The 20,340-nt window shown below is 46.6% G+C and overlaps 1 protein-coding gene across 1 annotated transcript in view; it reads left to right on the forward strand.

The window, feature by feature from the left end:
• TLL2 (tolloid like 2) overlaps window positions 1-20,340 on the forward strand; it is a 137,119-nt gene that overhangs the window by 42,767 nt on the left and 74,012 nt on the right. The gene's annotated exons all lie outside the window — the stretch shown is intronic.

The following is a 20,340-nucleotide window of genomic DNA, read 5'->3' on the forward strand; positions in this document are numbered from 1 at the left end:
TTAAGGAGGACAAGAGGTCAGAGGCTTGGCCTGAGAGAACAAGATGAGGACAAAAGTCTGAAATTAAGCAGAATCCCTCAGATCAAAATCGGAGCCAAAGGTGATGTGCTGCTGTGACCCTCGAGTGTTGAGGCTCAAATCCTTAAATCCCCCCCACCCGAGGACAGGGCTGGCTGGGCATGCAGACAGCAGTCAGCAGCTGGAGAGGAGGAGGGCTGGGGTACAGGAACCGGCTGAGGCCTGACAGTTACTCCGCTCATAAAGTTTTCAGTTTAGTAAGATGATTTGAGATGATAAAGAGTCATCTGATAAAGTGCACATCTGCTCTTGGGGAAGGAAAAAAGAATGCAACAGAAGGATTCTATCATCTTGTTCCCTGGGACCTCATTCAGAGGCTAATTACACCTTGGATTGAAGCCAGAATTCACTGTGAACTTGAAGTGTTGGGAAAAGTAAATTCACCTTTAGGTTGATTTTTATTATGACTGCATTTGTCAGAATTTGGAGAAACTGGGCTGGGAGTCCACTTGGAGTCACAACAGGGTGCAGAGCCAGGTGGGGGAGGGGCAGTGACCACCCTTGGCCATCCATCCAGGGAGCCGTTATTCCAGCCACCCCCTGCCCCCTACCCCTGCCAATGGGCCTGAGTCAAAACTGGGAGATTAGCTTGAGAAACCAGGACAAATAAGAGTTTAGCGCCTGACATTCTAGGCAGGGTTCTTTCGGTTTTGAGATAACAGAATCATACTCAAGATAGGTCGATAAAAGAGTTTATTTAAGAATATACTCTCGGGCTTCCCTGGTGGCGCAGTGGTTGAGAGTCCACCTGCCGATGCGGGGGACACGGGTTCGTGCCCCGGTCCGGGAAGATCCCACTTGCCGCGGAGCGGCTGGGCCCGTGAGCCATGGCCGCTGAGCCTGCGCGTCCGGAGCCTGTGCTCCGCAACGGGAGAGGCCACAGCAGTGAGAGGCCCGCGTACCGCAAAAAAAAAAAAAAAAAAGAATATATTCTCGGGCTTCCCTGGTGGCGCAGTGGTTGAGAGTCCGCCTGACGATGCAGGGGACACGGGTTCATGGCCCGGTCCGGGAAGATCCCATATGCCGTGGAGAGGCTGGGCGCGTGAGCCATGGCCGCTGAACCTGCGCGTCCGGAGCCTGTGCTCCACGAGAGAGGCCACAACAGTGAGAGGCCCGCGCACAGCAAAAAAAAAAAAAGAATATATTCTCATGGCCATCCAAGGACAGAAGCAGAAGAACTGGCCTGTTGGGGACTCGACTAGAGACTGGAGAGAAAAGAACAAGGCTGGCTTCTTCTCTCAGGGGCCACAGAGAATCTCTTTGTTGCTTTTTCTCTTCTTCTTGCACCTGACCCATCATGGCCACCATGTGCCAGTCATATCGTGATCCCTCTTCTCGAGTGTCCCCCACTGAAAGCTTGTGGTACCCGCCTACATAAGGATACCGAAGAAGCCTTAAGAGTGGAAGAAATTGCCAAGAGAAGGAGTATAAAGTGAGCCGATCAGTGCCCCAGGGAGGCAGGAGGAAGAAAGGAACTGATAATGGTCTGCGTCTGTGACTTGAGAGAGGAATGAAGGACGGGGCAGCCTCTGGTTAGTGGAGAGGATGGGTGAGTGAACTGACCTCCCACGTGTGGAGACGTGGAAGTAGCTCCCTTTGGAGTTAACCTAGTCTTGAGGTCAAGCCTGGTAACCTCACACCCACTTTGCCATTTATATTATTTTCATGGGAAAATACTTTATGAGTTCCCATTAGCCGTCTTAGTCCCTGGAATTTGGGAACACAGCCTCATGAGAGCTGGGCATGGCTTGTTTCAGGTGAGGATCTAACCTTCGCCTCTCAGTTGTGGCCAACAGAAAGATTGTGCCTCACTCCCTGAGCGTCACTCTTTGCTTCTTCTTAATCTGATGCTATTTTCATGCTCTGTTAACTGTGTATGTTTTTGTTTGTGTTTACTAAATGGAATTCTATGTTTTCTGTTCTTAATTTAAATAGTAGGTGATCCCTAAAGCAGAATGAAATGAAATAAACCATACTTTGTCTTTTTATTTGTGCAACCCTCCAATTGATTGTTCTAGCACCAGTGGCCTCAATGTAAACAATATTCCCCACCCTGACCTAAGAGCACCCTGTGGTGAATCCTTTTTGACAAAATAAAGGATTTGTTTATCCAAAAAGTAATCACCCCCTAAAAGTTTTTAATATAGCACGTTTAGTTTTCGTGCAAATTTGCTCTTGTTTTTCTTGGCCTCTTTTGGATGTGTGCATTTTGTTACAGCTGGAAACTGACCTTTGTTTCAAATGCATTTACTAGTCAAGTATTTTCTTATTGGGCATGATAATGAACTAAATTGTTTTCGAACAAAACCAGGGCTACAACTTTTCAGTTACCCACTGTACGGCATGTCAATTCACCTCATGAGAACTCCTTATCTGTAGAATGGAGGGTTGAACTTTAAGCTGCCTGAGGACCAAGAATGAGCCTCTCAGTTCTTTTGCCAGAGATAATCCAGGAATGTATGGGGACTCAATGCGTGGTGTCTGCTATGTGCATGGCTGATTAGATACCTGCAGTGTCTTCAGCTCCCCCTTCATGTGATGCCTCGTGGAACTTTAGAACAGTCTGCTCAAGTTGCATCTAATACGAGACCTTCTAGCGAGACCTTCCAGTGGGCTGCCACAGGTGTTGGCAGCAATGTGGCTGTGGCCTCCCTTTGTCCCATCTTCGAAAACAACAACAAACAATGGGCTGGAGAGAGGAGCTTGAGAAAGGTCAGACTGCCCCCTGCCCCAGAGCCGCGTGAAGGATGTAGACATTGGACACCGGTGACAAGGGGGCTGGACCGGGAGAGCTGGAGACGCAGTTCAAGGGGTGGCTCTGCGGTGTGAGTTTGGGATGAGACTCCCTGCATCATGCTAACCTGTGGCTGAAGCGCTGCATGGCCCGGACAAAGTCACATTTCTTCTGGGGCCATTTACACTGAGGTCTGCGGGTCATTATTTCTGTGGTTTCCAAAGAGATCCAGAGAGAGAAGGTGGTGGAGGTGGTGGGGTTGCCAGTGGAATCTCATTCTGCGTTCTGGTCATCTTATTTCTCTTAGTGTCCTTTAATGAGACTGCCCATAAACAGTGAGAGAAAAGCCCCAGCTGACCTTGGCACTGAGCCTTTGAACTTTATCCAGCCCCCATCCTGCTCCTGCTGCTACTGGCTTCTGCTTCCCAGGTTCTCCATGACCCTCCTGCATCCCTGGACCTTACTGCCATCGCCAGAGGAATTCCTCTCTTCCCTGACACGGGCACCCGCTAGAGGCATGACTTTCCCATTCACTCTGCAGCCCAGAGGTCCTAAGCGGCCAGTTCACCACACAAATATAGTCTGCAGATATGGTTGGTTTTTTTTTTTTTTTTTTTTGCGGTACGCGGGCCTCTCACTGTTGTGGCCTCTCCTGTTGCGGAGCACAGGCTCCGGACGCGCAGGCTCAGCGGCCACGGCTCACGGGCTCAGCCGCTCCGCGGCATGTGGGATCTTCCCGGACCGGGGCAAGAACCCACGTCCCCTGCATCGGCAGGCGGATTCTCAACCACTACGCCACCAGGGAAGCCCCCAGGTATGTTTTATAGTGCTTAATTTTTAAAAAAATTTACTGCCAAAATTTAAGCATCAAATTTCTCATAAAAATCCAGAACTCTGGCTTCTCTTGAAAAGTTGGAATATCTGGCCACACTGGTCCAGCAATCCCACATGGCAACAATCAGTGGAGTTGCATAACGATGGGTTGGACTCTGGAGGAGCAGGTGCTCTGTGGTTTGCCAGAGACCCCATTACTCCCTATTTATCTTTCACACTGACCTCTTTCACGCTGATGTACTCCTTGCCTGGGCCCCCACCTCTAGGCATTTGAGTTGGCACATTGGGCCAGTGGGGAAGGGACAACATCCTTGGGCCCTAATGCAGGTCCCATGACACTGGCCAGGGCTCCTTCTCTCTTCTGCATCTAGAGAGGAGTCCCTAAGCTTTAACTATTGCCTGGTAGTCTGGAAGACGATCCTTCTTCTGGAGCCTCTTTTCTGCCTTTCTTTGAACTTTAAATCTCTGGCCCTCCCTACCCCCCACCCCCACCCTCCAACCCCTCCCCACCCTCTAACCCCTCCCCCACCCTCGAACCCCTCCCCATGCCCCACCCCCACCCTCAAACCCCTCCCCACCCCTGCAACACAGCATGCCATGTCCCAGGTTCTGGCTGGCACTGGGGTGAAATACAAAATAGGCCAACAGGACAGTGTCTTGCAAGGGGTGGTTTATGGCCCAGCACATGCATTGGCATCAAAACAGGTTTTTTCTGCCCCAGTGAATCAGAGGGATGGGACCATTAGCCTTTCTGAAACAAAAGGGTCATTCCACCTCACTGACATATGCCACCACCCAGAAAAACACTACTTACCCTAACCTCTGTTCACTTAGATTATCTCTTAAAGGTGAAGCCATTTATCTGTACTTATCCTTGAACTGAGCTGACTTCTGTCCCAAAAGGTCAAAGACAGGCCATGGAGCTCCATGGTCCTCTTTCTGCTTCTCTCCTCCAGTTCCCTGCAGAGGGCTTGGGCTGGTCTTCCTTTCTTTGATTCCTGAGTTCCTTGCTACTCTTTCCGTGACCCAGTTCATGGGTCCTTTGAGACATCTGTAAATCTTTATCTGTCATTTGGTCATCTGTGCAAAGGCCACGTGATAAAATCCTTTTAAGATGTTCTATGAGGACAAACTTGTGTCTCTTCTGAAGGACTTTTTACCAGGTAGTGAGAAAGTCTTAACCCTTAGTTGTAGGTTAACTTCCTACAAACTTCCTTGCCTGGGGTTTTCCATTCCTTCTCTGCTCCTGTCAGACACCAAGGGACAGAGTGATTAGACGTAGAGCAAGGGCCCGGGGTTAGAGCCTCCCAGTTCTGCTACATACCAGCTGGTGACCACAGATCAAGTGCTTTAACCTCCTCAAGCCTCAGTCTCCTCATCTGTAAAATGGGAGTAACTATAATACCTCACCCCACACAGGTTCAGTGAGAATACCCGCAACTGAGATAATATATTCAAGCATCAGTTAATCCTATTCAGTCCAATTCAAATGGACATATTTGTTAAGCCTCTGCTATGACACCACACAATGGAAATAGGATGTTATCTCCATCCTCATGGGTTTAAGTGTCTTGTAAGGACAATAGACTTGGTCTGCAAATAATTATATTCCAGGCGTGGTATGATCGGGGCCGGGAGCTCCTTGAGAGGAGAGGCTGTGTCTGATCTATTTTTCTATCCCTGGAACCTGGTACAGTGCCTGGCACAGAGAGGTGCTCCGAGGAAGCATGCTGAATGAGGGAATGAATGAACGGGTGAATGAGTAAAGGGCCATGAGGGGGATGTAGGTGAAACAGAGGCAAGGGATGGCTTCATGGAAGAGGCTGTGAAGGATTTTGATTAGGATCGAGGTGGGGAGGGCATTGCAGGTGGAAGGCAGAGCCTGAACACAGTCATGGAAGTGGGAGTTTGGCAGGGTGGTTGACAGGTGGGTGAGAAGGCGGGACTTGGGGGAGAAGAGAAGCTGGAAAGGAGTGTTGGGATCAGACTCCTGTGAGACTTGGGCTGAGGACTTGGACTCTCTTCCGTGGGCCCTCCCCCACCCTGCCTCAGTGCCCGGAAAGTCTTCGTCCACGCACTTCTGCCCTTGCCTCAAACTCAGCCAGCGCCTCTCGGGGAAGCCTCTGAATGCCCGACGTCTTCCTATTTCTCCCAGACTGGACCGTGAGCTCTGTGAATTATCATTTATCTGTGCCCTCCCAGTGCCTAGTCCTGTGAGAGGCACATTGTAGATGCTCACCAAATTTGCTGAATAAATGATTCTTCACAAAATGGAAATTCCACTTCCACCTGACTCAGCATCATTGTTACCATTAATGTCTTTATTTTGCTACTTTAAGAGTTGGAAAATGGTACCTTATTTTTGCTGCTGTTCTCATTTCTCGAGGGTAAACAACTTCTATATATTTACCTACTAATTACATTTTTCTTCTATGACACGTTCACCAATTTCCTTTATCCAATGCATATTAGACATAAAGTTTTTCTCATTGATTTGCATGAGCTATTTATATAATGTGGATAGTAACCATTTGTTATCTTCAATGCAGATATTTTCACTTGTATGGATGATTTATTTGCATTTTAGGGGATTAGTATTTCTGAGATACAAAAGTTTTAAAGTTTAGAAGTTAAATATATCAAGTCAGATTTTCTTTTTCTTATACTTTTAACGTATAAAATTATTCTACTATAGCTCTGGGAAATGACATATTTTTCCAAAGTTTTTCTATGGTTTGTTTGTTTATACTTAATTCTTTCAATCCATTTGGGTTTTATTTGGAGGTACCCCTCCCCCCAAGTTCTGAATAATAATCTCAACGCCATCTAATTCATATTTTTCCCCCGTGTCTCCTTTACCACATAGTGTGTGTTTTAATATGTAGTGTTAGCGTTTATGTCCCATTCATCTGTGTGTCTTTTCGTGTTAATTTCTTTATATGTTTTAATATTTGGTGGCCATCCTTCCTCAAGGTCCTTGCTTTTCATTTTTAGAATTTTTTTTTAAATTTTATTGGAGTATAGTTGACTTACAATGTTGTATTAGTTTCAGGTGTACAGCAAAGTGATTCAGTTATAGATATACATATATTCATTCTTTTTTTTTTTTTTTGTGGTACGCGGGCCTCTCACTGTTGTGGCCTCTCCCGTTGTGGAGCTCAGGCTCTGGACGCGCAGGCTCAGCGGCCACGGCTCACGGGCCCAGCCGCTCCGCGGCATGTGGGATCTTCCCGGACCGGGGCACGAACCCGCGTCCCTTGCATCGGCAGGCGGACTCTCAACCACTGCGCCACCAGGGAAGCCCTGTTCATTCTTTTTTAGATTCTTTTCCCATATAGGCCATTACAGGGTACTGAGTAGAGTTCCCTGTGCTATTCAGTAGGTCCCCGTTGATCATCTGTCTTATATATACTAGTGTACATGTGTTCATCCCAAGCTCCTGATTTATCTCCCCCCCACCCTACAATGTTTCCCCTTTGGTAACCATAAGTTTGCTTTCGATATCTATAAGTCTGCTTCTGTTTTGTTAAGTTCATTTGTATCTTTCTTTTTAAATTAGATTCCACATATGAGTGATATCATATGATATTTGTCTTTCTCTGTCTGACTTACCTCACTTAGTATGGTAATCTCTAAGTCCATCCATGTTGCTGCAAATGGCATTATTTCACTCTTTTTGATGGCCAAATAACATTCAATTGTATATATGCATCACATCTTCTTTATCCGTTCCTTGTCGATGGACATTTAGGTTGCTTCCACGTCTTGGCTATTGTAAATAGTGCTGCAATGAAGATTGGGGTGCATGTATCCTTTCGGATTATGATTTTCTCCAGATATATGCCCAGGAGTGGGATTGATGGATCATATGGTAGCTGTATTTTACGTTTTTTAAGGAACCTCCATACTGTTCTCCATAGTGGCTGTTCTCCAGTGGTTCTCCATAGTGGCTGTACCAATTTACATTCCCACCAACAGTGCAGGAGAGTTCCCTTTTCTCCACACCCTCTCCAGCATTTATTGTTTGTAGACTTTTTATGATGGCCATTCTGACCGGTGCAAGGTGATACCTCATTGTAGTTTTGATTTGTATTTCTCTGATAATTAGTGATCTTGAGCATCATGGGCTTTTTGGCCATCTGTATGTCTCCTTTGCATTGCTATCTATTTAGATCTTCTGCCCATTTTTTGATTGGATTTTTGTTTTGTTGACTAGAGCTACATGGGCTGTTTGTATATTTTGGAGATTAATCCCTTGTCGGGATTACCATCTAATTCATATTCTTTCCCCATGTCTCCTTTATCACATAGTGTGTGTTTTTACATGCAGTGTTAGCATTTGTGTCCCATTCATCTGTGTGTCTTTTCATGTTAATTTCTTTATATGTTTTAATATTTGGTGGCCATCCTTCCTCATGGTCCTTGCTTTTCATTTTTAGAAATTTCTTGAATAGTCTCACTTGTTTATTCTTCTACATGAATTTGAGGATCACTTCTCCACAAAAATCTAAGAAGATCCCAACCAAATCCTCTTGAATTTGGATCATGATTGCATGCAACTTATAACTTCATTTGGAGAAACAGACACATTTGTAGCATTTACCCAGTTCATCCAGGAACATGGAATGTCTTTTCTTCACTTACTACTACTTTTATAAACTGCAGTACAAATGTATAATTCTCCTCTTGCAGTTATCCACACTTCCTGTTAAAGTTATCCCAAGTCTCTTACGTTGACTGTTCTGAACGTGCCCTCTGAAAATTTCTCTTCTTTTGGCATATTTCAGTGTGAAGGATGGGCAAGAGGGTGCCTTTATCACATCTAAGAGCTGAGAAGGGAGTTCCCTCCATCTCTTTTCTCAGATCCAGCTGGGTACCGAGTTATGTTCATCCCATCACCTAAATAGCCCTCCCAAGCAATCTCCTCTCCATTCCTACAGTCCTTTCACTCTCCAGGACGCCATCACTTCTTGACTGGAGACGGGCATTAACGTCCGCTGTAGCCTCACATCCTGCAGCCTCCTTTTCCCCAGTCCCCCCTCCACCGGCAGCCACCTCCTGTGTGTTGGGTACTGTCCCAGGCCAGGGGGTACATCAGGGGAGAAGATGGAGCTAGCTTTTTAGAGGGTGTCAGGGAGGCAGGCAATAAACATGTAAGCAAATAAATGAGATCGTTGCTGGTAATGCTCAGTGATCCCCGAAGGAAATAAATGGGGACTGAGAAGATTCTTCTAGAATCTTCCTCTTATGCATTCAGCTTGGTGGTCCAAATGTTGGCCCTCAGCGTCTCAGGGGAGAATTTAATTGGTGTCCCACCGTGCTCCTGGGTCCCTGTGCCTCCTTCCTGCCTCAGCGTCAGCCGTGAGCACTGTGTCTGAATTTCTCCCCCACTGCCTCTCTACTGCCCCACCACTTCTTCACCCAGCCACTCCGTGCTTTAGAAGCAACCCCCACCCCAGAAGCTTCTGGAAATCCATGTGAAGGAGAGGCCCCGACTAATCCCCCCAGGGCCTCTGAGGACCAGCAATTCCCCTCTACAGCTTTGCGAACCAAAAAGGACCAAACCCCATGGGAAGTTCAGGTGACAGTTGTTGTCTGAGGAAAAGAGCAGCTACTCCTTTCTCATCTGTCTCCTCCTCCCTCTCTCCCTTTCCTTCTTCTAAATGACACTGGGATATGCTCTTAGACCCTACTAAAATTTTGGGCAAGGGGTAGGGCAGAGAAAAGCTGTCATTCTGTCAGGACACTCCATTCTGTCCTGAATGGAGGAGACTGGATTTCACAGGCTGGGGTCTGAAGACAGATACCAGGTTGGTACAGCTGTGCTCCTGGCCAGAGCTTAAACTTTAGTATGGTCATCAAGATACCAGAGGCTGAAGTCTCCAAAGGTGACCTAAAGAATAATCATCAGTAACTCTATGGGGTCCCTACGAGGTGGCAGACATTGCATTATGTGTTGCTCACAACCTGAAAAGTTAGATCCCACTGTGTCCTTTTTTATGGATGAGGAAACTGAGGCTCTAAGAATTTAAGTATCATGCCAAAGATCACTCAGGTCAAAAAAGCTGGGCTAGTCTTTTCTCTTCTATGGTCTATCGTGCCTGACTCCCTCCCATCTCTAGTTATTGAAACCCTTCTTGTCCTTCAATGCCACCTCCAGGAAGCCCTCCTAAACTTCCATGTTGAGAGTGGGATTTCCTTCACCAGGTTGCTCTCACTGTTCTCTCTGCCTCATGGCTCCTGTGGATGGGGCGGTGTCTGATTCATAGCACATTGTGGAACTGGCTTGATTCAAGGCAGGTGGTGAGCCCTGGCTAGAGGTGGATACCTTAGATGGCTCTGAGGGAATCCAGTGGTCCTGAGCTCAGCCGAAAGTGAAGGGGCCCTCTTTTGTGCCTGGAGGGGACCACTTCCTCTTCCTGAGGAACAACCTGCTCAGTCTTCAAGGACATCTGGTATGATCCCTGATTTGGGGCTGGAGAGCTCTGACTGTCAGTGTGTCTGGGGCAGCCGCCAGGGAGTGGAGGAGAGTGGTTTGCAGGACAACTTCCCTGCGAGCTCAGGTTCCCATTCATCATCTGTCTTCTCCTCCTCTTCCTCAGGGGTCTTGCTTCAGTCTCCTGTGCACTTCCCACCTTGGAATACAAACACGGGTCACTGAGTCTTCAGAACCATGCCTGAGATGTAGAGAGATCTCCCTGGGAACATGACCCTTTGTCATCTAGCTGAGGGGTCCCCAACCCCTGGGGCTGTGGACCGCTACCGGTCCGCAGCCTGTTTGGAACTGGGCCGCACAGCGGGAGGTGAGCGGTGGGCCAGCGAGCGAAGCTTCATCTGCCGCCCCCCCATCCCTCGCGTTGCTGCCTGAGCCATCCGCGGCCCCCATTCCGTGGAAAAATTATCTTCCATGAAACCGGTCCCTGGTGCCGAAAAGGTTGGGGACCACTGACCCAACTTACTCTAGAGAATGAGGAACTGGGATTTTCCCAGCCTTTTATATTGGGACATTTACTGTCAATTATTAAGGTTGGAATCGCTAGCCCTGTATTATAAAGACCATCAATAGAATCACATGGGCCTGGGATTATATCTGGGTTTTGCTTCTTACTAGCTGTGTGACTGTGGTTGAGTTATTTAAAGTTTTCTAAGCCGCAGTTCTTTCTTTTGTAAGCAAAGCCAGTAATAGTCCCTACCTCACAGGACTGTGCTGAGAATTAAATGAGAAAATACACGTAAGGCAGCAAGCACAGTCCTTGGCACACAAGACCCGGTAAACATTATTGGGTCTCTCAGCAAAGCTCTAGCCTGTAATTTGGGACCCACTACTCAGTGAATGACTCTTAACTATCTTGGCCAAGCCACTCCACTCTCCCAGGGATAACAGGATGACCACACACAACCTAGTCACCTGAGTGTTTTCTTAACATGTATCTTTGGTTAATTTTTTAGTCATTTGATGTCTCAAATTGTTATGGAGCACGTTTTAAAAAAATAACATGCTCGGGTACAGTGGATGTCGTATTGTCACTGCCTGCAAATGAGTATTAATGGATCCTCAGCCTAAACTTGGTTTTGTTAAGTGCACTTTAAGGAGAACTTAACTTTTTACTTCACTTGTGGTGTTTCTGGTATAAAATGTCTTGTCCCTGTGGCTTATTGTTTCAACCCATTCTGCTCTTTCCGCCTTCAGAACAGTTTTAGAGCCAATAGTAATAACAGCTAACTCAATGAGTGCTGACTATGAGCCAGGCATTTTTCTATGTCTTGAATGTATCATCTCTCTTAATCTTCGTAACAACCCTAAGAGGTGAACAGGCTCATCCTTATTTTATGGATGAGGCGACTGAAACATAGAGCGGTTAAGTGACTTAAGATCACACAGCTAGTAAGTGACATAGTAAAGGTTTAACCCTGGACAGTCTGACTCCAGAGCTGGCACTCCCGGTCCATCTTGCAAACCATCTGACTTGCTAGAACTTTAAGTCTCTAGAGATCAAGCGGGGGGTAGGCTGTTCCATTCGTGGTCCCTGACAGACCTCACCTGGCATAGTCATGCCTCGTGACCCTGGGCTTGGTTGTGTGACTTGCTTTGGCCAGTAAGACATTAGAAAGCATGGTGGTGGAAGCAGAAGCTGACAAACCCTTGCACAGTGGGGCTTATCCTTTTGGAATGCTGCCCTCCAGATGAGCCATCTCAGCCATTCCTCGGCCATTTCAAGTCAACCCAGCTCAGGTCCCAGAGCAGAGAAAAGTCAGCCCCATTTGTTCCTTGCCCCAACTCCTGGCCCTCAGAATCAGAAGCAAGCATAAAATGGTGGTTTTTTTAAGCCCCTCTGTTTAGAGGGATAATTTGTTATACAGCATTAAATTATGGAAATGGCCAAGAAGCCAAGGCCAGGCTGGGTGTGAAAGATGTGGACCAAGTGTGCAAGAATACCTAAAGTCCAGGGTCCAGGAGACCACTGAAGGTTTGAAGCCAGGTGAGCAACAAGTCCTTCAAGAGCATCCCTAAGCAGAAGGTCTGGTGTAGCTCAACCAACAGTCAGGGACTAGGAAAGACGCAGACACAGGCATTCAGGATGGGTGGAGGGTCTGACACCAAGCAAGGTGGACATCTGGCTGGAGGCTCTGGGAAGAGAGAGCTCAAATTTGCATGATTAAGAAGCCTCCCATGAGCTTCTGCCTGGGGTCGGAGCAAATTCCAAGGCCTCATCAGCCAGTGCTAGGACACAGGTGGGAGCCAGTTAACTGACTGGGGAAGAGCGGACTGGATCTCCCAAGAGCCCATCCAACACTGTCTTAAAGAAGTTTCCAACAAGCCCTTTCCCGTTCTCACCAATGAGCTTAGCTTTCCTTTCTTCCATCTTGCCAAGGTGTGGACTCATTATCTTTTCTTTCCATGGTGAGAGCAGAAAAGTAGGAAAAAATATTGGACCACGACCTTTCCATCTGCATAAACACAAGTATGTTTCTTTCCCATCGGAAAAGGGTTTCCCGGCAACTGTGTGTGTGTGTGTATGTGTACGTGTGTACAGACATACACTACAAAGTGCAGAGCACATGTTCTTAGGCAAAGTGTATGATGTAATATAGTTCTTCTTTTTTCTTACTTCCTGATTATAAAAGTAATATGTTGAATAAAATTTAGAAATTACAAAAAGTATATAAAAACGTAACATTCACTCAAAAATTACCCATCAGGGATCATCACAATGGACATTGTGGGTATTTCCTTCCAGTATTTTTTCCATAATTTTTTGTATATGCTTTTTTAAAAATAAAAGATGGAATTATACTGGGTACTACTTCCTAACCTGTTTTTTGACTTATAATATGAACATTATTCCTGTTTAGCAAACTTTCTTCTAAAACAGTTTAAAATGTTGCATTAAGTTCCTTTATATCATAATTCCTTTATTGGGGGTGTGTGGTTGTTACAGTCTGTCTTTAAAATGTTGAGAATGAACATCCTTTGTTTTCATTGTCAATCGATTCCTTAGTACTGATATTTAGAAGTCATATTATTGGGTCGAAGTCATATTATTGGGTCAAAATCATATTATTGCTTGTTTTAAAAGACTTTGATACATCTTGCTAAATTATCTCATAACATGTTACCAATGTATATTCCTCCTTCAACAGCAGTGTGTAAGAATTCCTGTTTTATTATACAGTTGCCAATATTAAATCATTTCATTAACAAAAGCTGGCAGTGATCTTTTAACCCATTTTCTCTTTCCCTTCTATAACATTTGAAATTCGGCGTAGATATAAACTTTACTTGGCACTGAATTGCTTAAGATTACACACTGATTTACCGCAGTGGTTGCCTAGTTCATTCCTAAATCAACCTTAAAGGGGCTTTGCCTCGCTTTTTTTTTTTTTCCTAATGAATAATGAAAAGCTCTGCTGTGTGTGTCTTGCCAGTAGTTTTCTGACAGAGGTGTGCAGACGTTTCATCCCTTGGCCTTGCTTGGGGTGCTTGTTCAGACCACAGGTGTGGGGTAGAGGGCAGGGGTTAGGAGCATGGATTCTGGAGTCAGAAGGGGCTGCCTTGAAGGGCAAATTCAGTCTCTTACCAGCTGGGTGACCTTGGCAACTTTATTCATGAACCTCAGTTTTCTCTTCTGCAGAAGAGGAATGATATTACTTATTCACAGGATTGCTGTGCATATTACATATGACCAAAAGGCATGGCAAGTTGACTGTGAGGGTAAGACTCAAAGGCCCTGCACAAACTGGCCCTGCATCCCTCAGGTATTAGCCTTAGTTCTAGCTCCATTGGACTCTTATTTTCCTCCCTCTGGACTTTTTTTTACTTGCTGGTGTTTTGTTTTGTTTTGTTTTGTTTTCTGCTAGAACACTCTCCCCAGATGGGTGTCCCCCTCTCATCATTTAGATCTCAGCTCAAATGTCACCAACTCAGACTTTCCCTGGGCTCCCATCCCCTATTGCTCTTTCATAAGACTCTGTTTTAATTTCTTGAAAGTGCTTAATCCCTCCATGGAATGATCTCTTTTTGTTTGTTTGTTTGTTTTGTCCTGTTTTGGTTTTGGCCGCACTGTGCGGCTTGAGGGATCTTATTTCCCCAACCGGGGATCGAACCCGGGCCCATGGCAGTGAAGGCGTGGAGTCCTAACCACTGGACTGCCAGGGAAGTCCCAGGATCCCATTGTTTATTGTTGATTTTCTTCCCTCCACTAGCACCATGAAGGCACCATGAAGATAAATAGACCCTGCCTGTCTCTGCCTTCAGGAACCCAGCACAGTGCTGCCCAAAGCAGACACTCAATCAGTATTTATTGAATGAATGGACTGGCAAGAAAGTGATTTTTAATCTCTTGTGCTAGAGATTATTTTTAAATTTTTCTTAGAGTAAAGCAAAGCAGTTTTGTGCTAGAATTACCTCTGATGGGACAGAGCTGTAAATACAGGTATTAAAAAGTCAGTAAATGTGAGAGCTGAGGGTTTCCTGGCAGGGTTACTTGTGTTGTATCTCAAAGGCTTTGACACTAGACTGATCTGGAGAGAATCTCAACCTCTCCACCCAATGGCTGTGTGTCCACAGTGATATCTTAAGTGCTCTAAGCCTCAGTTACACTGCGGGTAAAATGGCACTAATACCCACCTCAGGGTATTAGTTTGAGGATTAAATACAGGATAACATATGCGAGTACCTGCAAATAATCAGCATTTAAAAGTGGTAGTTATTTTTGCGTTTAAGCAAACCAAGAGCCGGGTGTCCCTGGTAGCGCAGTGGTTAAGAATCCGCCTGCCAATGCAGGGGACACGGGTTCAAGCCCTGGTTCGGGAAGACTCCACATGCCACGGAGCAACTAAGCCCGTGCGCCACAACTACTGAGCCTGTGCTCTAGAGCCCGCGAGCCACGACTACTGAGCCTGTGTGCCACAGCTACTGAAGCCCACGCGCCTAGAGCCCGTGCTCCGCAACAAGAGAAGCCACCGCAATGAGAAGGCCGTGCACCGCAACGAAGAGTAGCCCCCGCTCGCCACAACTAGAGAGCGCCCGTGCACAGCAACAGACCCAATGCAGCTAAAAATAAATACATAAATAAATACATTTTTTAAAAAAAGAAAACTGAGGGCCAAGTAACGTTAGGCTCTAAGAATGAGACAGAAGGAATAATTACGCTAAGGTTTTGTTTATTAATTATCGTATTCATGAATATTAATTCATAGTCACTATGTATTATCATATATTCAAATGAACAATATTGATCGATGGCTGTCTTTTCGGGCTTTGGAAAAGCCCATCCCTTTCTACCTAGATGTCTTTGGATGTATATAGTTAATATTTCATTAATTATGTAGAGGGGTGTTGTGTGTACATCAATGTCTCATATGATGCATATAATTAAGCCACTTTTTGTTGGGAGCGGAAGAAAATTGGGCTTTCCCAAAGAAAAGCAGCTTGCTCCCAAAGTTGCTAACAGATTGCTTCTTAATTGAACTTGGGAGGTGAATTATATGGTGAATTAGAAAAAAGAACAACTCTGAATTTAGTGAATTGTTCTATAAAGGAAACTGTGGGATTGAATTGCAAATGCTGGATAGAAACATTTCAGCCTGGCCCCATGCATCACGGGCCGCTGACCTCTGCATGAACAGGCCTGGAGCTCTCTTTTCAAGGCATGGAGGGCATTCTTTCCCAGAGACCAGCTGTAAGCCTGGGTTTCTTATGCAAAGGAGACGTTTGAATAAAGCCCCTGTGACTAATGAAATCTACAGGGTCTTTGCATAGCCTCTCACTGAAGAGGTAATTAACCAAAGATCAAATATGGGCATATATATGTATTTTTTCAAATATTTTTTGTCTTGCAGTTACACCCAAGGAAAAAGATATCCCTACACCCTGAATACTCCCTGCCCCCATTGCCCCCAATCTTTGTCTGCATCAGACTCTATTTCTCTCTTCCTTGTTCTGTGTGCTTATGGCTGCAGTTATAGCCACAGTCACACCTGTCTTATTTGCTTGCTTTTGCTGAAATGGAGCAACACAGCTGCATTGATTTAGATGTGAGAAATGACTTTTCTTAGTACTTGATGTCTGTCTTCAGCTCCACATCTTCCATTCCTGGTGAGCTTGGGAGGAAGGAGGTTAGTTTTAAGAAAACATCGTGAGTTGAGGCTACCTCTTATAGGGTTCTCTAAATAGAGAATCTCAAGTTTGGCTGCACCTTAGGGAGCTTTTTAAAATCCCAAGACCGAGGCCAATCAAATAAGAACCTCCGGGGGTGGGATGCAGGCCTCCGTATTTTTCTAAAAAGCTTCCCAAGATGATCCCGAAGTGCAGCTAAGGTTGAAAGCCATTGTTCCAAGAATATCTACTTCCCTCCCTCCATAAGCTGAAAAAGACAAACTTTTCCATCAGTGATGATGAGTTAGAAATGATTGGGTTTTCTTTGTAAGCACTGTCTACCTGACTCATCCATCTACCTATCCATCCATTCATCCATCAATCACATATTTTATTGTCTGCTATATGCCAGGCACAGTGCTGAGTGTTTACTGTTGGACAAGACAAGGTCCCTTTCTTCAAGATGCTAAAAACTAAACTAGGGGATCAGCTGAGTAGATAGGAGATCCCAATTACTTATGGCAAGGGATGTGAAAAAGCCCAGGGCCCTGCTAACACAGAGGAGGGGCTTCTAACCCAAGAGGAGCAATGGGGCGTCCCAGAGGAAGTGGTGTTCAAGCTGAGCCTTGAAGGTGCAGTAGGATTTGGCCAGATGAAGAGGTGGGTGTGGCAGAGGAAGGCGCATCAGCAAGAGGAGAATGGAAATCCAAGGCACCGTGAGTAGCTTAGGTGCCTGAGCACAGAGTGGGAGTGGGGGAGTAGCAGGAAGCCCTGAGGTACCGGGTGGGAGGAGGCCAGCAGGGCCATATCACAGGGGTGGGCCTCATGGGTCATGTTAGAGCTTAGAATTCATACCAAGGGCAGTGGGAAACCTTGGGAGGGTTTTCATCAGGGGATGGTCAGATCACATTCACTCCAGGTAGATCCCAGGCTCAGCTGTACTAGAAGCATGCGATTTGCTGCCCTTTGGAGAAATGACAAGAGCTGCCAGTCTCTTGCTGGTAAGGATGACAGAGAAGGGATGTGTGTTCTTAATTGCTGTGACCCCAATCTCATCAGTGACTTTCCCTTGGGAATAGGCAGCCACCCCCAGACACCCCACTTGTTCTCCTGTTCTTTCTGGGTCTGAGGCTGAGGGGAAGGAGCTCAGATCTGGGGAGGTCCTCCAGGACCCACCTTCAGTTTCTCCATTACTAACCATCTCTGTACCTTCAGGACAGGCAAGTCACTTCACCTCTTGGAACCTTGTTTCCACATCTGTGAGATGAGGACGTTTGTGGCTTTTTTGTCACTGAGTCTTTATGAGGCTAGAATTACAACACTCTGCATTTAGCACTGTTCCTAGCACATGGTCAGCACCATAATTGGGACATAGTAAATACTGATTTTTTCCCCACACCCATCTGCTAGGGGGGCCCTGGTCTCCCCCCAGCTCCAGAGCTTTGCTCCCATTGTAACCCCAAGGGCCAGGGGGCCAAGGGAATCAGAAGTCCTCACCCCCCCACCTCCTCTGCCTGCTGCAAAGCTGAATGTCTATCTCTCCCAGCCATCGCTCCCTGAACCACAACCCTGAACCAGCCTGTGCTCAGGTATCCTTACAGGTCTATTTTTTTTTTTTTTTTTTTTTTGTAGGAGCCAAGCAGGTCTAAACTTTCCAACCCTCCTTGATGGGCTGGTGCTTTGCAGAATCTCCTTTCAAATCCCAGCTCCTGTGTTCCCCTCCTGTTCACTACTAATAACCCTGATCATATTCAGAGCCAGTGCAGTCACAAAATCCCTTCATGTCCTCTGGCTCCCATCTTAGATCTCTCAGAATAAAAGCCAAAATCCTGAAAATGGCCTGCAAGGTCCCCCAGGAGCTGACCCCCCAGACCCTCCACTGCTCACTGACCTCATCACCTATTATTCCTTCCCTGGCTCATTCCATTCCAGTCATACCCACCTCCCTACTATCAAGCACACTCCCACCCCAGGGCCTTTGCACCTGCTGTCTCTTGAGTTGGAACGCTCTTCCCCAGATATCTGCAGACCCTCTCCCTCACTTTCTTCAGGCTTCTGCTTTTCTGCCTTGTGTGAAATGGCAATCCTTCACCCCTAGCATTCACTGTTCCCCTCACCCTTATTTATTTTCTTCATAACGCTTGTCAACAACCGACTTATATATTTAGTCACCTGTGTGTTTATCATTTTCTCCTCTACCCTCCACCAGAATATAATTTCCATGAGGTCAGGGTAGAGTTTGTTCAGTGTCATATCCTGAGCAGCAGAAACAGCATCTGGCATGCAACAGGTGTCGGATAAGCAAAGGCCTAAACAAACCATTACCTCATTCGAACGGAACAGCCCATTTGACAGATGAAAAGTACTAACACCCAAGGTCTCATCCTCAGTTACACAAGGAGTGAAGACTAAGCTAGTCCGGGAGCCTTGGCCTCAGGCTCTCCTTCAGTGTGCACGGGACACATTCCTCTGCTGGCCAGTGATTTTCATACCATCAGGATTTCCCCTGACCTTTAGCCCGAGAGGAAATGATATCGCAACTGGAAGAATACCCAGAGGGCTGGGAGCTGGCAGCGAACGCCCGGCAGCTGCAGGGAGTGTGTTAGTGGATTCTGACTTGGCCAGAAAGGCAGCGGACGAGCAGGATGAAGGCATGTAAAAATATCCGCGCGCGCCTGGTCCACCGCCAGTGTCAGTCACCAGAGGGAGAGAGGTGGTCTGCATGTCAGGAGTTGGGATGCGGGTCCACAGGGCTGTCTTCCATGGTTGTCAGGGTCCAGGGCATTGGGTTTCATGTTTGGGACCCTTCCTTGAGCAGCTCTGGAAGCCTGTGACCTACGAAGCACAGGAAATACCATCGGGCTTCTGACCAGGAGACTGTCCTGAGCCCTCAGCTTCCCTTACGGGCTGGCAACCCTGGGCTGATCATTTTGTATCTCAGATTTCTCCTCTGTAAAATGGGGTTACACTTCTGCTGCAGAGTGTTTTCATCAAGGTCAAAGGGGAGATGGGGAAACTGCTTTGTAAGCTGCACATTTCTAAACAAATGCAAGAAATATTTTGCACAAGTAGATTGTCCTGTAGATGCTTTGGTGTGGTTTCACGTATATGATTGTCTCTCCTGGACACAGGCTTTGTCCTCAAATCTGCTCCCTGGCGTCCCGACCCACCCAGCTGCTCAACTGCCAAATATAGGCATCATTCGGGGCCCCTCTCAGTCCCTCATATCTAAGCCATCAGCCTCTCCTGTTGCTGTGCCTCCAACTATATTCTTAATATCCCTGAGGATCCAGCCTTCCTCTCTGCCCACCACGGTTAGCCCTCCACATGGCAACCTCATTCCCGATCCAGATTCTTTCCTGGTCCTCCTCCTGCTGGGACACGCTGGCCCGGATCTCTGTGTGGCTGGCTCCTTCTTGTCTTCCAAGTCTCAACCCAAATGTCACCTCCCTAAAGGGCCTTCCTTCTCTGACCGCCTTCTAAGCAGCTGCTCCAGGCCACGTTACCACATACTGCATTTGATCTTCAGAGCATTTTCTGAACCTGCAATCATGTTATTCCTTTATTTTCTTACCTACCATTTACTGTCCAACCGCCCATTTGGAACTTAGGCACTGTCTGTCCTGTTCACTGCTGGATCCCTGCTGCCCGGGACTGTACCTGGTTCACAGTAGGTCTAATAATAGATGGTGATAGCCCATCTTCCTGGTGGGGACAGATGGGAACCTGGTTTCTAGATGATGATACTAGCAAACGAGTACGTGCATCACTGCCCTTGACTGAGGCAGTGTCCGCAGAGTCTGATTTATAAAGTAAGCAGAGCAATTTCTAAAAGGAGACTCACACCCCAAAGAGGAAACCAAGATGCCTGTATAAGCCAAGGCAGTAGCAACTGCCACATCACATACTTAGGAGTGGCACCGGTGACGTCTCCCTGCATCCCGTGCGGGGGGACTCCAGAACCAGAGAGTGTCCTGTTTGCTTTGGGCTTTCTCAGGGCGTTGGGGGTTAGGAAGCTGACTTTGGGATTCACCTGTTAACTTTGTATGTTTCACTCCACGTGCCCTTGAACTGATCGAGGAGGGGCTACATTTAT

Source organism: Kogia breviceps, chromosome 2 (assembly GCF_026419965.1).
Source record: "Kogia breviceps isolate mKogBre1 chromosome 2, mKogBre1 haplotype 1, whole genome shotgun sequence".
Classification (NCBI taxonomy): domain Eukaryota; kingdom Metazoa; phylum Chordata; class Mammalia; order Artiodactyla; family Physeteridae; genus Kogia; species Kogia breviceps.